The sequence below is a fragment of the Coloeus monedula genome (assembly GCF_965178545.1).
Source record: "Coloeus monedula genome assembly, chromosome: 6".
Lineage (NCBI taxonomy): Eukaryota > Metazoa > Chordata > Aves > Passeriformes > Corvidae > Coloeus > Coloeus monedula.
In genome coordinates, this window is record NC_138786.1 from 44,549,000 (window position 1) to 44,565,121 (window position 16,122).

At 41.2% G+C, this 16,122-nt stretch overlaps 1 protein-coding gene across 1 annotated transcript in view; it reads right to left on the reverse strand.

Annotated features, from left to right (window-relative positions):
- Positions 1-16,122, reverse strand: part of STON2 (stonin 2) — a 74,961-nt gene that overhangs the window by 13,621 nt on the left and 45,218 nt on the right. The gene's annotated exons all lie outside the window — the stretch shown is intronic.

The window sequence follows — 16,122 nt, forward strand, 5'->3', positions numbered from 1 at the left end:
ACTAAAAATGAGCAGCCAGTATGAAATTATACTCTGTAGTTGCACTGCAGGTTTGCTCTACATGATAAAGCAGTGCTGGCATTTGTGCTTTTTGCTTCTCCCAGACATCCCATGTTTTACATAAGTCACTGTTCTTCAGTACAAGCGAGTAGTAAGTGTAAAATGTAGCACTGTGGTATAGCTGTGCACCTGTGATTTGAGCAATATTTACAACAACAACAAACTATTTTAAGTAATTATTTAAATTGCCACCAGTTCCCAAAAAAGATGAGCTTGATTTCCATTCTGCCTCAATCATAACAGACAATTTGAATTTTTATTTCAGTTACCATTTAGAATATGAAATAGGGAATATTCAGGCTAGCCAAAGTGCTGCCATGAGCTCATTATAATGTCTTGGCTAACTTGATATTCTGGGCCTCTCATTCCAGCAATATGTAAGTTTACCCAACCTTCTGATCTAAGGACAAAACATATGATCCAAGTTCAAAGGGTTATTACAATTTAGAATTATATATGAAGGTTAATGATACCAATTTGCTTTTCAAGCCACAGTAATACAAAGCAATGACAAGAACAGATAGGTTTTACAGACTACCCATGCATTGCAAAGTGTATTTGGAAAGAAGTGCCATTGTCTCAGTTTCTCAGGTTTTCTTCTCTATCCTGCCATCTCACTCCCAGCTTTGCACAGTGCCTGTCTGTGGCCCCTACTACTGTCACACCACCAGGTGCAGTGCTGGATTCTTTATCTGCTAAGTACTGCCACAAGGCTATAAACAGATTTGGCGGGGAAAAAACAACAACCCAACTGACTATTATCTACAACCACACTCTGAGTGAGAAAGTAATAAAGAACCCACCAAGAATAATCTGATATTGTTCTGATCCTCAGTCCACACCAATATGTTGTCTATGCTGTCCCACATCTTTCCAGGACTTTGGTCATCCAGTGTGTAGCCCCTTGAAGCAAAGGTTTTATGGTATTTCTGGGAAAACACTGCCTGTTTCTTTTAGGACTTCTAAAATTCCAGTGTTTATAAGATCTGGGTTGCTTAAGAGTAGACCACCTCTTCTCTGCTGGCAATTTTCTCCCTTCCTGTATCTTAATCTTTGAACTGCAGAAACCAAATGTGATTCCACAAATAAAGTATTAAAACCTCTGGTAAATTTGACAGGCAGATGAGAATGCCTCCTTGACAGTTCATGTGAAAACCACACAGAAATCACCTGAAAAATTTCTTTCTAAGCTGAACAAGTTTTGTAATATGTATTGCTTTCTTTGATCCAGATGCCCAGAAACACAGCAGAATCATTAACAGATTCTGGTTTCACATATGTAATAATATATAGTTTCATATGTAATAATTGCATAGTTTTTATTTTCTAGAAAAAAAATCTGTAAACTGTTATTTGATTTGATATGTGGAAGTGTCAAACCTGGGAAATGAAATAATCTTTCTTTCCCAAACTAAGATCAAATGTACATTCTACTGCTGCCAAAGCACCATATGGTTGGGTTTACAAATGTTTGAAAAATACAGAGGTGGTTCTAGAAAAAACAGGTTTTTAGCTTTGTCTGTAAGAGAATGACTAAGCCAGGAAGATAAAAATACCAATATGCTAATGAGCTAAGCAGCCAAAGAAAGTTACTGAGATCTAGATGAAATAGTGAATCCCAAGAGAAATACTGGCACCTCTGCTGCAAATACAGCATGGTAAAAAAACTTGATAATGTTAGAGGATGGCTTAGATGATTACTTCAGATTTTTCCCTTCTTGACTTTTGATGAGTTCCTGAACATGTGTGCTAAAGTTTAAAATGCACAAATCCTTCAGTTTGGCAGCACTCTTGTAAGTCTGGGAGATGACACTTAAGGAAACAAGTTCCTAGACTAATTTCTTGCTTTCATACCTGCTCTCAAAATTCCTTCCTACAGAACAATCAAAATATGTAGATGTGGCACTTAGGGACATGGGTTCATAGTGGACTTGGTAGTGTTAGGTTAATGGTTGGAATCAATGCTCTGAGAGGTCTTTTCCAGCCTTAACGATTCTGTGATTCTTAGAGGACAGCTTGCTGATGGAGTGAGGACAGTCCTCAATCTAGAGTGACTCCTGGCTGATAAAGACTAGATCTGCATAAAAAAGGCATAACTGATCAAAAGAAAGCACTTGTTTTTTCCTTTTTGACTTCCTGACTTAGTTTTCCTAAGCAAATGACTTTGATAAGTGTTTACTTAGCAAAATTAAAATATCTTTTAATTGTGTGACCTTGGTAGATTCCAATCTGACAGGTAGCTCCAGCCAGCAACAAAACACAGGAGCAGATTTACAGAGGAGGTGAAAGGGGCAGCAGCTTGGTCTCCTTTCCCAGAGACACCTGCAATGTGAGCTGTGGAGGGAGCAGCCTTGAGCTGCCCACACAACTCTGCATCTCTGCATTCATTCCTTTATCTACATGGTGCCAGCAACCAGCACTGGCTGCACCTTACTGCACACTGTCTGACCTGCATTACCAGGCCATTAAATAATTTGGACAATTAGGTCCCCAGTCAACAATAAAAGGCCAACTTGCATCTTAACTTTATTTTTCCTCCACAGGCCTCTTAAAATTTTGTTGTCTTTGTAAGTGTTCAGTAGCAAAATGGTTAATCATTTCAGTATGATAAACTGGAAGACATCATTGTTGCAATGGGTGTAGAACCTCTCATTGTGATTGGCCTCTTGTGACTGACATGACAAGGAAAGAAAGCTTCGGTTCGCTTTAATGTATCATCTTTTTGTTTTTCTATTTGGCTAAACCATGACTACTTTGGCCAAAACCACCAGGCAGTATCACATTACTTGTGCCTGGGGGAAAGGCAGCCATCCAACTGCTAAAGGACATTGATATTGCAAAGTGTTTGTGATCAAAACTGTGCCATGGAAGTAGGAAGAAGATCTGAGGGTATTACACATCTTTCAAAAAAGGCAGATAACAACTTTCAGAAATGGATCTGAGCAAATGTCTGAATTTTCACATTTCTGAGTACTCATCTATTTTGCCTCTTGAGAGAAATTAGCTCAGAGCTTCATGACGTGACTGTTTCTGTTACCTGAATATATTAATTTATGTATAATTCAGATAGCTCTTTGAACTTTAATAGCCTTAATATGTCACACCTTCCAAAGGGGTGCTCACTTCCCTGATGTAGCCTACACCAGTCCCTCAGACAAAGCAAGCACTGCTAAGATTTCTGTTGGCGTAGCTGGATCTCTTCTAGGACTCTTTAAATAAAGTCCACCAGACACTTCTATACAGACCTGGTCTTTAAAGATAAACCAGGTCATGAGGATGCCAGCAACAAAACCTGTGGTTTCTCTGTATAAGCAATTATAGAAAAGCAGAAAATGGAGATAGACAGAACCTGGAAGAAATCAAGGACCAGGCCGTTGCACAGTTATGTCTCCATGACAAAGGCCATACTTCCACACAGTTTCCGTGACATCTGTATCTGGTCATTTTCTTGCATTTCTTTCCCATATCCAGGTCACTACAACTGTGTCTGTGCACATTCTTTGGGGCGGTCTGTCATGATTCTGATCTTACCAAGACAGATGGAGTAATTTAAAAGATATTTAAAGTGAATGGGCCATCACTCTGAAGTGATACAACTGGACTCCTATTTCCAGCCTTGACACCAACCTCTCATGTGGCTCTGCGAAAACACTTCATCACTATCACATCACATCACAGCTTCTGGTTCTCTTCCCACTTTTTTCTAATTTCTGACTGTAAAAGTGTCACAAGTGGAACACTGTCCCTCTGTACCTCAGTATCCAGCACATTTCCAGGACTCTCACAGAACACAGTGTAAGTGGTTAAGTGTCACAGAGGTAGATATAAACCTATAAACTAACTCAATGAATAGTCCTGTTGCACCTACACACTAGAAAAGACTTTCAAGTTTATTACAAGCTATGAAGCCAGGCCTGGTTTTGTCATCTTTCCTTTTATCACAGCTCTGTTAATGGTAGAAGGTCAAATCTGTTACTGCTGCAGACACCAGCATAAACATACAGTAGAAAAGTGCCATGGAAACCAGTTGCAAGAATATACAGCTCAAAGCACAGAAGACTTCTTGTCAACAGGAGGGTACCACCTGCTTATTTTGCACAGAAGAAATCCCTGTGAGGATAGCAGTTATTACCTCTGCATGCTTCCTAGGTACCTTTGTTATTAGTTAGTGAGTGGTAACATTAAGGAAATACCTAGAAATGCCCTCTCACAAGCTTGCAGGACACCTTCTTCCCATGAGCTTCACAACAGATTTTGGAGACGGAAGAAGATGCATGCACCTTGCCTCTTTTCAGAAAGATTAGGAGAGTGGCTGGAAAACCCCAAACCTCTTGACCACCAACACCCATCAGGTTGCAAGATAGGTTTGTAAGCATTCCTCAGACTTTTGAGCATCTCTGCAAGTTCTGGCATGTAGAAGAGGTGACTGCTCACACAGTCCATGCCTTTTAATCTTGCTACTGAACACACTGCATACAAAAATTTAACAGCAATTTAATTCTCCAGCATGTTGAACTGTTAGTACGAAAGTTACGTTTTATGGCACAGCTAAGAGACATTTCAAAATCACCACAGACTAAGTAACCAGCAGGAGAAGGTGCAAGATGAAAGACTGAAGTCACGGATCTTATCTCTGCGGTTCCCTCCCTTATTCATACCTTTCCCACTTGACTGACTTCTCACATCATGTTGAATGGATTCATCCTTAGGTAACTTCTCAATTCATAATACTCTGCCAAATCACAACATCTCTTCGAACATGATTGTCTAAATTTAGGCCATGTAAATCACTGGCCTGCTTAAACCTAGTGTAGTTGAATTTCAAATCCATACTGCAGTAGTACTACATAGACTGTTCCCAGCAGTGGGTTAGGAACTACTTAAATACAATGCCTGTTGCTTGGTTAACTATTCGAAATTCATCACAAGTCCTAGAAGCTTAATTGTCAAAAGAATTTAAATCATCTGAAGCTACAAAGAAGTTATATCACAGAGCTTCCAGATCTATTTAAAACACAATGAATTTCATCTAGCTTCAATTAATTTATCCCCATAAGTCTCTATATGAACTGCTGTATTTCATTTTAAATGTAAGCCATCATGGAGGTACTAAACTGAAGATGAAATACAAGAAAATGATGACTCAGCCCTCACAGCTAGGTTGCAGCAGCCCTCACACTGCAAGAAAAACTGTTGAAAAGGACAGTCCTCTACGTACGATCTTAAAGGACCCCAGAAGCTTTTTTGACTTATTCCATTGATATTTTGACTTTTTCTTACAGTTCTCTATCTACACAGAAGTCTGTTTTTGGGAAGGTAGGACTACTGTATTTCAGCCGTTTGTGCTTGCAGCGCTTCATTGCCCAGAATGATTTGTCTCGTGTCTCCTCCACTCATGCCACCACTTGCTGCTTGGAGAAGGAAAAGAACATCTTCCAAACCATTAAGACACTGGTATCAGACTACCAGAGCAGTGGTAGTTGCAGCTGTAAGTCTCATTGCAACCAGCTATGTAGGAAGCTATCAATTTCCTCTTCTCTGTTTATCTTTATTCAACTGGAGAAACTAATTAATTCAATCACAACCCTTTCACTCTTCCTTGAATAAAGAAAATGTTCAAGATAAAATTAGTTTACAACACAGAACTTTCCCGCATGATTTAATTTAAAAATACTCAATATTTTTATTGTGTTATGTTTATCGAGTAGTTAAAACTCTGGTTCATAAAAAGAATTCCATACCACCAACATGTCAGATGTGGTATGGAGTAACTGAAAAAATATTTCAGCAATCCATAGTCTGTGTACAGGGAACTCCCTTTTTCCTTGTACAGATCTTGGCTGCAACTACAGGTTTGTAAAAGTTCCTTACATGTTCTGCAGCGTGTGCTGTGCAGTGCCCTAAGAAATCAGAACGGATCTAGCTAGTCTTAAGACAAAACCAGGCATCTGTAACACATTGTGCACAAATCGGATAAATTAGATTTGTGCAATTTGTGCAGCAGATGTCCATATTCAGAAAATGCTCTTTCCAGATCTACTGCTTCGTTTTTAGCCTGTAAACACTTAGAAGTTAGTGTACTAATATTCCTAGACAGAATTGCAGTCAAGAACAAGCATACAACCTATCCAGAAATCACCAGAACATTGCAGCAACGAGAGATATATAGCTTTGAAATGCAAGTGCCTGTGTGCCTGTGTCTCCAATTAATACCAATTTATCATTTGAACAGTAGACTCCAAATTTGACATAGTTCATGCAAGTTATGGACAAGGTTGTTAGTATCTTGGAGAAACTCTTAGATCTTCACGTCAGGCAAGAATTACATGGTAGAGGCAGTAACTTTTAAAAGTAATAAAATTCTCCTAGTCATAGCTGGAAAACATTTCATAGTAAATGTTTTCTAAGTAAAAGCACTGTTTATCACTTAAACCCGGTTTTTTTTTTTTTTTTCCAGTAAAGATGGCTACTCTAAAAAGAAATTGAAGTAAACACTTTTTGTTCTCTTAAGATACTTAAAAGAGTGGAGTTCTTCTCTTGTGTAATGCAATGGTAGTGACTGGGTCCCACAACTACTACAGAAAAAAAGGCTTTTTTGATTTAGATTTTGAGAGTCACAGATCTAGAAAGATCCTGAAGATCAGTTCATGTGTTTCCATTAGCTGGCCAGAAGGTGGTATATTAACACTGATATAATTGGAGGAAGTGTTCCAGATTTTTACAGGATTTAGACAAGACTATGCCTGTTCAAAGAATTCACATGATACATGTGACATAATACTATTTATTTATAATCAGAGCCAAGTTGTGAACAGATCTCACATAAGTGGTGGAGAAAAGATTAAAACCTCCTTCTTCAAGTGTGGGGAGTGTGGGAAGGGACCCCAACATTCTACCTGAGACCTTGCTTCTGTTAAACAAACAGGTATATTTATAAAGTAAACGTCTTAGCAAGCAAGCATACCTACATGATTCATTACAAAGCACCTTCGTTTCTATGCCTGAAGACATGGCATAGATAAGACTGACATATTTTTACCACTATGTCATCTAACTGTGTTCTCAGCAAGGTGTGCTCAGCCCAGACGTTACCAAGACAGTGACTACACCCTAGACTTAAGTCATTATTACTGCCATGGGAGTACTTACACTCCCAGTTTGGGTAGGCAAGGCAAAGCCTGTGTGTGAAGAGCTGGAAAAGACAAAGCTGAACCTATTCCAGCAGAGAGATCAATGAGAGAATGACAGATTCTCTGCAGAAGAATTAATCACGCTACTTCATCTTTCATCCACAAGGAGAACAAGGAGCAAATGAGAAGAACAAGACGTGCATGACGTTTTTCAAAAGTGGTTCCTTTAAAAGTACTCTGGCAAAGATAAATGAAGTCAGTTTTCCTCAGAGTAGTTTGTACTTTGCTTCTCTCCACAGATGTCTGCCTCCCTCTCTGATTTTAATACACAGTACATACAGCATATCCTTCAACAGTGGAACTGCCACTGAGATGAGACTATTGACCTCATGAAGAAATGAGACTGAATAAGGAAAGAGAAATGCTTCTGCAAGCCCAGGATGCTGCATGAAGTTGATATTCAGCTAGCAGAACAAATCTGTAGTCAGCCCTATAAATGCAAAGACAATCCCACTCCATCTTGGAGGAGCTGATGCTACCATCCATTGAACAAGCTCTATTTTGCAAAAGGAAATTACATAAATGCCTCACACACAGACAATACATTACTTCATTATGCCATAATTTTTCAAGCAATATATGGTGGACCAGTAACAAAATACAGAGGTTTGCAGACCTTGTTAGTTTTGTCTTGAGTGCTTGAGGTAATACCACATGGAATAAGCCTGACATTTGCAGTGCCAGACTGCAGGTGGAAATGTGCCAGCTACGGGCTCAGTATCTGGGGTCCCACTGAGCAGCATAACCTTTGACTGCAAAGCAACACACTGTGGTCCCATGCATTGAGTTACGGATTCAAATGGCCGCTGCAGTACTGCATAGGTGTGGGGTCTGGCCCTGCTGAATAAATGTGAGAAATGTTCCCATAGCCACAGGAGAATCCAGAGCAGGAGACCATCATGTGTGCTGAGTGGCTGAAACACTCTGGGTTTGCTACTGTCAGTCCATCAGTTCAGAAACTGTACTGGTAATGACCACAAATGGTAACATCAGCTGATGACAACTTGGTAGTCAATGCAAAATAACTGGTTTTCTGATTCCTAGGTGGGCAGTTCATGCATGGCTGAAGCCAGTGTCACACTAACTATCTGCTCAGTCTTGTGCTGACTCTTTAGCAAAAAAAACCAAGTCAGTACACAGGGATGTTGCATAAGCCTGTACCAGTGCTCAATCCACTGCTTACAAAAATAAACATTGCACATCATTTAGAAAGAGACAGGATATTTTACATCTTCAAAACGCACTATTGCAAACAGTTCTGGCTCCTCACAGCATTTAAAAATAGTAGCGCTAACTTCCTCATTCCTGTGCCCAAGGCATTTCCCAGGATCAAGTTTTATATCATATCAAGTCAGCAGCTCACATCCTGTCTGCCAGATATGTCCACATATCTCAGGTCATCCGGTCACAAGGTAATCTCATATTGATACACTACCTTTACCCTGAGCAGTATCAAAATGATTTACAAGTTATGTCACTGGTGATATTTAAAAAAACCCCAAAGACCCATTTAGGAATTTCTAATGTAAGATCCTATCAAAACTTCAATTTCAGTTATATATTTTAATAATTTAGTTACCTGGTGAACTGTAAGGACAAATGTGTTTCATAGTCAACACACTTGATACATAGCTATAAATTATGGAAGATAGCAGTGCTCAACTTTTGCCTAATGCTAATACTTTTCACCCCTGTAGCTTGTTATGCAAACGTTTCCTGTTTAAAATGCAGAGAAGACCATGTAACTGCAGGAGAGTAACAAGGAGAGTAGCCAGTTTGGCCAGTTCTTCTTGACTCAAAGCATATGTGAGCTCCAGGCTACAGGGAAGTTTTATGAGCTAGCAGGTGAGGTGCTCAGTGCAAAGGTGAGAAGATCTGTAACAAAGCCACGTGTATCTGAATTTGTTTTGGTTTTTTTTTCATTTTGGAGGGACTTTTGACACATAACACAAAGGACTGAAGGCAACTGGCCGGAAATAGTATGAGAAAACAGAAAGGACAGCCTGATCTATGTGCAATGCCTGACCCCCACGGCTATCACTGAAGATGCACCTGCCAGCTCAACACCCACACCCTCAACAAAAAATGTTAATTAAAGGTGCCTGAGAAGCAGGATGATGCAAAGGATATGACACAGGAATGGGCTGCAAAAGTCTTAGGTGCTAATCTGAACCATGTGATTGTCTAAGTGACCTTCAGCTAGCAGTTTATGGCCTCTGCTCCACAAGTTTTCTATCTGTAGCAAAGCAAAAATACTGATGTAATGGGAAGTGTTAATGGCTGTTGTCACGTGTGTTTGATAAATAGGCTATCATAAGTCATGTGAAAGCTTGTGGGCTTTCTAGGAACCACACAGGATAAAGGGGATAAGCAAGGAAGCTCCTGTAGGGAATAAAATAATTGGAGACAGTAGAAGCTGTGGCCCTTGGCTGAGCAAAACTTAACTCGTGTGTCAAGGCAGCTCTTTGTGCATTGGCTGTTGCAAGCACGTGTATCTGGATGAGAACAAAGAGGAAGGTGGAGGAACTGGAGTAAACAGCTAAGGCTCAAGGCTTAAATACCGTACTGGCTGTGAACTGTAAGGAGAAATGCTGGGCTCTTGCTTCTTCGTGTTTGTTCCTCCCACAGGCTGAGAAACGGGGTACTGCCCCCATTATTTACAGGCAGGGAGGATTCCACCAAAAAATATTGGAGGCAAGTGAAAAAGTCTTATCAAGACCTTGGAAAGCAAATACTTGCAGCAACAGATCCTGAAATACGCTTGTTACACTCAGATAGGCACCACTTTATTTGGTTATTGTTCTGTTATTATCTTCAAAATTCATACTGGGCTGTTGCTAAGGCGGTTGCAGGGAGGAGTCAGGGTGCTGCACTGCCGGTTTCCACCTCTTGAGGCCTTTAAAGATGTGTTTTGCATATATGTTGAGCAAGACAATTTAGAGACAGGACACAGTAAGAAGAAATATTCCCACTATTGGTAACCAAACTTCAGCCTCCTTTACAGTGACACTGATCTCAGTTTTTGCCCACTCACAAAAAAGTAATGCTGCAGGGGCTGTCTTGGAGAGTTTTAAGAAAAGCATGGCTGTACAGTCAGAGTTCATGTCTGCCCTGCCAGTCTGACGAGCACAACCGTACCATCAACAACTTCAGCCAACGTTGGAAATTACCGGAGTTGACCCAGCTCACCCGTTGTATACGTATAACAAAAGGACTCCCAAAGAGGGTGGAACACAGAAAACTTGTCAGCTTGTTCATCCAAAGACATTTTAATTAATGGTCCTGCTATACAGCCCTTGCCCAAGTCTGAGAGTCTTGTTATCATTCCCCGGTGTTATCAGCATGTCATCTCCAACATCAAGGCAGCTGTTGACCAGCCTGGGAGGCTGCTATGACAGAATGGCTCGTTTTACAATATATTGCTCTGATTGATGAGGCCATTCCCCCTTTTCCACACTTATCTGTTCCAGGCCTGAGACTCCCCTACTAGCACTACCAGTCCAGCAGGCTCCCACCATAAAACCACAGCTGTTGTGCAGCTATTCACAATTGCAGGAAATCAACAGAACCAAATACTGGGCTGTTGCCTATCTTATGTCATTTGGAGTTTTGTTTTTCCTTTTTGTATGTGTGTGTGTAGCCGCCACCGTACGCGGGATTATTCAGGGTCACTGCACAGAAGCAGCCAAACAGAAATGATCCAACAAGCAATTTCTTCCTTCCTCCCCTGGACCACGCTGGTGTGATTACAGTGAACAGAAAGGTGTGGGCCTCTGTTAAGCGTGAGAGTTTGAGCAAAAGAGACCTGCACATGAAGGATGGAAAGATGTAACTCATTATGTCATCACAGCACTATGGTGAGAAGTGAAGAAGAAAGCTATACTTCTGTCCTCTGTGCTGATTGTAACTTCCCATCCTTCCATCTTTAACAAGCATCTTCAGTCCAAGCTACGATTCTGGCTGGGGGCAAAACACAAGAGTATACAAGGTCCAAATTTCTATATGCTAGTCCTGAATAACTTCTCAGATGCACTGATTTCTTTTCTCATTGTTAAGTTTTAGCAACCCTCATCATCACCTAGTCTTAGCTGTGTGTCCTATTTCATCCCCAAATGATGTTCACCATTCCTCTGATGGGAATGCAGAGTGGGGAGGAACAGGGAATCCTGAAAATTTCTGTCCTGAGGTACTAGAAGTAGAAATTAGGCAGGGTACAACGGCTGGACAGGGTGGAGCTCTGACAGTGTCAGGACAATCCCTCTACAAAATACACCACAGAAAGCTAAATGGAAAAACTTCTGCATTCTTGAAATGTGGAAGGGACCTAACAGATCTCTTCAGAGTACAGGACAAGATTAGGGAGGAAAAAAAAAAGGGGTGGACAGTGTGATAGGAAGCCTTACTGCCTCTATCACCAAACTACATAGCTGGTTTGGTGGTGGCGGAGAGACAAGAGCTGAGCACAGAATGTGACCAATGTGAAGGAAAACAACAGGGCCCCCACAGCTGCTGTGCCCTGTAAACAAAGCTCAGCTTTCTGAAGGGCCATGTGAGATTTTGCAGAAGAGTCCTGAAAGAACTGAGGTCTGCTCAAAGGAAACAACAGGGATTAGAGAAATGAGGAACATGGGATAATAAGATAAGGACTTTATTGAGCTGAAACAAAAGGCACTCAGATTGTAAAATATCTATTTTAATGTATTTCTACAAAAGATCAATGAACATTCAACAGATAAATGGGCAACACATAACAAGTAATTAAAATACCCAAAAGCAGTATCTCACATAGTGGCACTGATTGGTGGAGGAAATTTGACAGGAGTTACCTAAGAAGAACAACATTGCTATGGGCAAGAATTACTGCTCAGTTCACTTGTGAGCAGTCTATTCTAACATTTCAAGAACTAAGCTGATCATGTCCTAGGAAGAGATTTTTTTTCTTCATGAGATAATGCTGCGAAATTGTTTCAGTATGTTATGAAAATGGGGGTGGGAGAAATGTTTTTTGTCCACTGATCTATTTGGATATGGTGGATAAAATACTTATATAAAGTGTCAGAAATAGCTGTCAGATGAGAAAGTACCACCAGCGGACTTCCACTAGGTTACTAAGTCTAGAAGAAATATCTAAAGGCATTTAGGAATGTAATGTATTCTGATCTTTTGCACTGCATCTCTCCAGTTTGCAGATTTGTACCGCTCATCTAGGTCACATCAAGGTCAAATGGTGGAAACAAAAAGGCCAGTCATGCGGACAAGGATATGCACCCTATGCTAAGGTTTGAATTTAACTTCTCACGTGGAATGGCATTTCTTGTAGCCTTTGTTCAGAAACACACATATGAGCACATGAAGTCATGAAGAAGAATTCTGCCTTCACATTGGCTTAATGAAAGCATGTTTCTGCTTGAGACAAGAAAAGAGAATGTACTGGGAGTGTGTTTATTTGAACCAGAATTTTAAGGCTCTAGAAATGCTGACAGCTTGCAAGATTAAATCCTGTATTTACTAACTCAGCAGTATCCTCCCCCCTAAACTTCTCCATCATCACCACAACACAACATAAGGGGGAAGCTCTAGAAAACAAGGTATCTATTGACACTTGGCAAATCTGCACTTGAGCTCTCTGAGCTGGATCTGAACAAAACTGTTTCTTGGGGTCAGCTCTGCTGATGATTTTGGATATGAAAATTGGTTCACGCATGAAGCAAATTGAAACTCAGATCTCTCATTACACGATCTGAACAGCTGTCAGATGGCAGCAGCCCGACTGTGCAAGGGATAAAAACCATGCCACAGTCCTGTGGGCGAGCCGGTCTCCTTGCAAATAGTTTCAGGATGCATCAGGAAGCAATTATCAAATCCCAACAAAACCTAGTTATGACCCCTCTCCTCCTTCACGAACTATCCCTTAGGAGAAGCCAGAATTATTTTTCTCCTCTCTCCCCTACAGTTAAAACATAAATTACGGGGATCTTTTTCCCCTTTAAACTTTTAGGCCTGTTCAGTCTCTTTGTGCCGAGCCTTTTGTCTTCGGGAAGAGGCTATTCCGCTGGAAGCCGATGGAAAGGCAACTGTCCGGCAGACAATGGAGCTGTCTGCAGAGCAGGCGCTCCGGAGCGGGGCCCGGGATGGCTGAGCCAGAGGCATTCCCGGCCCGTTGCCGTAGCAGCGGGGTGAGCGGGCTGCCCCTCCCCGGCCGCGGGCCGTGCGCGCAGAGCCCGGGGCTGGGTGGCGGTGCCGGGCCCGAGGGGTCCCCGGCAGCCGGGCAGGGCAGCGCCGGGGCCGAGCGGCGCTCCGTGCGGGCCGGCGGTCGCGACAGGCTCCTCCGCAGCACTGGCTTGCACGGACAAGCCTGGGCGCTAATTACGGAATTTGAACTAGATCGAAATAACATGCACCAAACACGTTAAAAGCATTGCGTGCCGGGAACTGGCATCCTTCGGGGTCCACCAGAAATAGTGGGGAAACCACGGGAGGTCCCTGGCTATAGTCATTTCACAGGAAACTCTGGCTGATCAAGGATGTTGAGTGGAAGGTTTGCAACTTTAACATAAAGCAAGGACTTATTCTATGTATTTTATCTCCTTCTCCAGCACAGCATTCTACGTAGGGAACCATTAGAAAGTCGTTCAATGGAAGCAGCAACACTTTCCCAACACAAAGAATAAATACACACATCATTGGTAGCATTATCCTCTGTAAACACAGGGTAGAGTTTAACGGGAGGGCAGCTACTGGAATCCTATATGCCTTCACCAACTTTTGGCTCTCAGCATTGAGTCTCTGTATATACATGTAGCTCTAGAGTATGGAGACTTTAATAACCCACACCTGAGTCTCACTGTCCAAACTGAAAAGTTCTGTTTGCTTTTGTGATAGGCAAGACTTTTTTCTCAATGGTCGTTGATGGAAAAAGAAAAAAGATCAATTATTATCTTCTTATTTCTCTTCGTACCTTCTTATTTCCCTTCTTATTCACTGCAATGCTTGGGTACAGAAATTGAGGAAACAACGTCAAGCAGACAAAGCAATTCCCTTTTAAGCCAAGAGCAGCTTTACTTTTGAGTTGGCTGGAAGAACAAGGATCCTGCCTGCAGCAGCTGTCCACTCCAACAATTTGTAAACTGTAAGTTTATATAAGTACACCAAAGTCTGAGTGTTCTTCATTGTCTTTTTGGCCTGCAAAGCAGGCTGAAAATTTCTTGAGAAGAGGAGCACTCATGAGAATATATTAACTTCAGGTCAGGACAGAGAGACTCCTGGATCAGCATTCCTGACAACATTTCAGCGATTCTCTGTTGGTCCCAGCTGGAACCTGTACATGCTGAGGCAGCTGCAAAACAGACAATAAGCTCAAGTGAACAGCTTCCAGCTTCGGTAGAGCTCTGGAGTTCAGCTTAAATTTAGGAAGGAGAAAGTTCAGGTTGATTCTTTTCATTTACATTACTTCATTCATTTCCAAACAACGGACCACCTGGAAAGGGGGTATCGCCCTGCCTGCCCCTGGATGGCCAGATGCCAAGCAGATTTCACTGCTGAGTGAATATATTCCTCAGATGTCTGCACTTGCACGATGCACCAGATAAAAGATATGTAAAGCAGAACTCCTGTATCCTGCAAGCAGCGATTTTGCTGAAGTGGCAAAAGGGAACCTTTCTTGCTACATTGAGCCAGTAGGAGACACTTTTAGATGGAAATAATTTTGTACACCTCATTTACCGTTGACTGTAAAGGTGTTTTACCATAAATGGTATGTTCAGTAGTATGTACTTAGGGATAATGAGGCATTTCACTCAGGTACGGAGTGTCAGAGGGAAGTAGACAACATTATGGGATGGATGGCACCTTTGGAAGCAGTGATTCTGGAAAAGATTTGGATGATTATCACCTCTGATGTAATCTGGAGATTAAAGGAACCAATGTAATATTAGTATTTAGGAAGAGAAACATGAAGGAGAAGGGAAATAATTTCACTTGTGTATGTAGTATGGGTCTGATTCCTGGTGGAACCTGATGTTTTGTCCGGAATTCAGGAACACCGAAAAACTGAGGACTGTTCAGAAAAGATTCACAGCAATATGAAGGAATAAAAACTCTACCACACAGCAAAAGACAAAAGCTCAACCTATTTAATCGGCTCTGCGGGAGATTCAGGAACAATCAGTCTGTAAGCACCTACACAGAAAATTATAAAAGAAAAATTGCTGTGATCTAATAAGTGATTTGTGGTAGTTGGAAGGCAACATGGAGTAACTGAGATTAAAAACCATGCAGAGGCAATTAACCACTGACCTGATTTATGAAAAACTCTGCTCAGTGAAGTCACAGGAGTGCTTTAGGCAGGTGAGATTATTCTAGTTCTCACAGGAATAAGTCAGGGTTGTGCTATGGTTTGTGATATGCAGAAGCTCCAGCTATCACTTTAAAGCTTTTTGAACTTTTAATCTGCATGGGAAAAAATACAGCAATGGTTATTTAAGCACGTCCATCTCACTCCCCTGTTGTGTGATGAATTTCAAAACAGCTGAATGAATTTTAGTGCTGCTCCCTCACAGAAAAATATTAATAAAACTAAATTAGGTGTTGATGTCAATTTGAGCATCTTGGAACTGGCTGTAAAAAATGAAAAATTCAAGTTACAGAGAAAGCCAGACTGATACTCAGGTCAAATATAAACGTGTCTGCAAGGATGTCCTCACACAACCTGCTCTCAAAGTACTCAGACATACATGATCCTACACATATTGATATTGCAGTACTAAATGATGTTGAAAATAACAGAGGAAATAAATTTTTTTCCATCAGATTATCCTTTCTTATAGAGCACAACTTAGCTGAATTTTGATTTTTTGCACTTCAAAACTCGGTT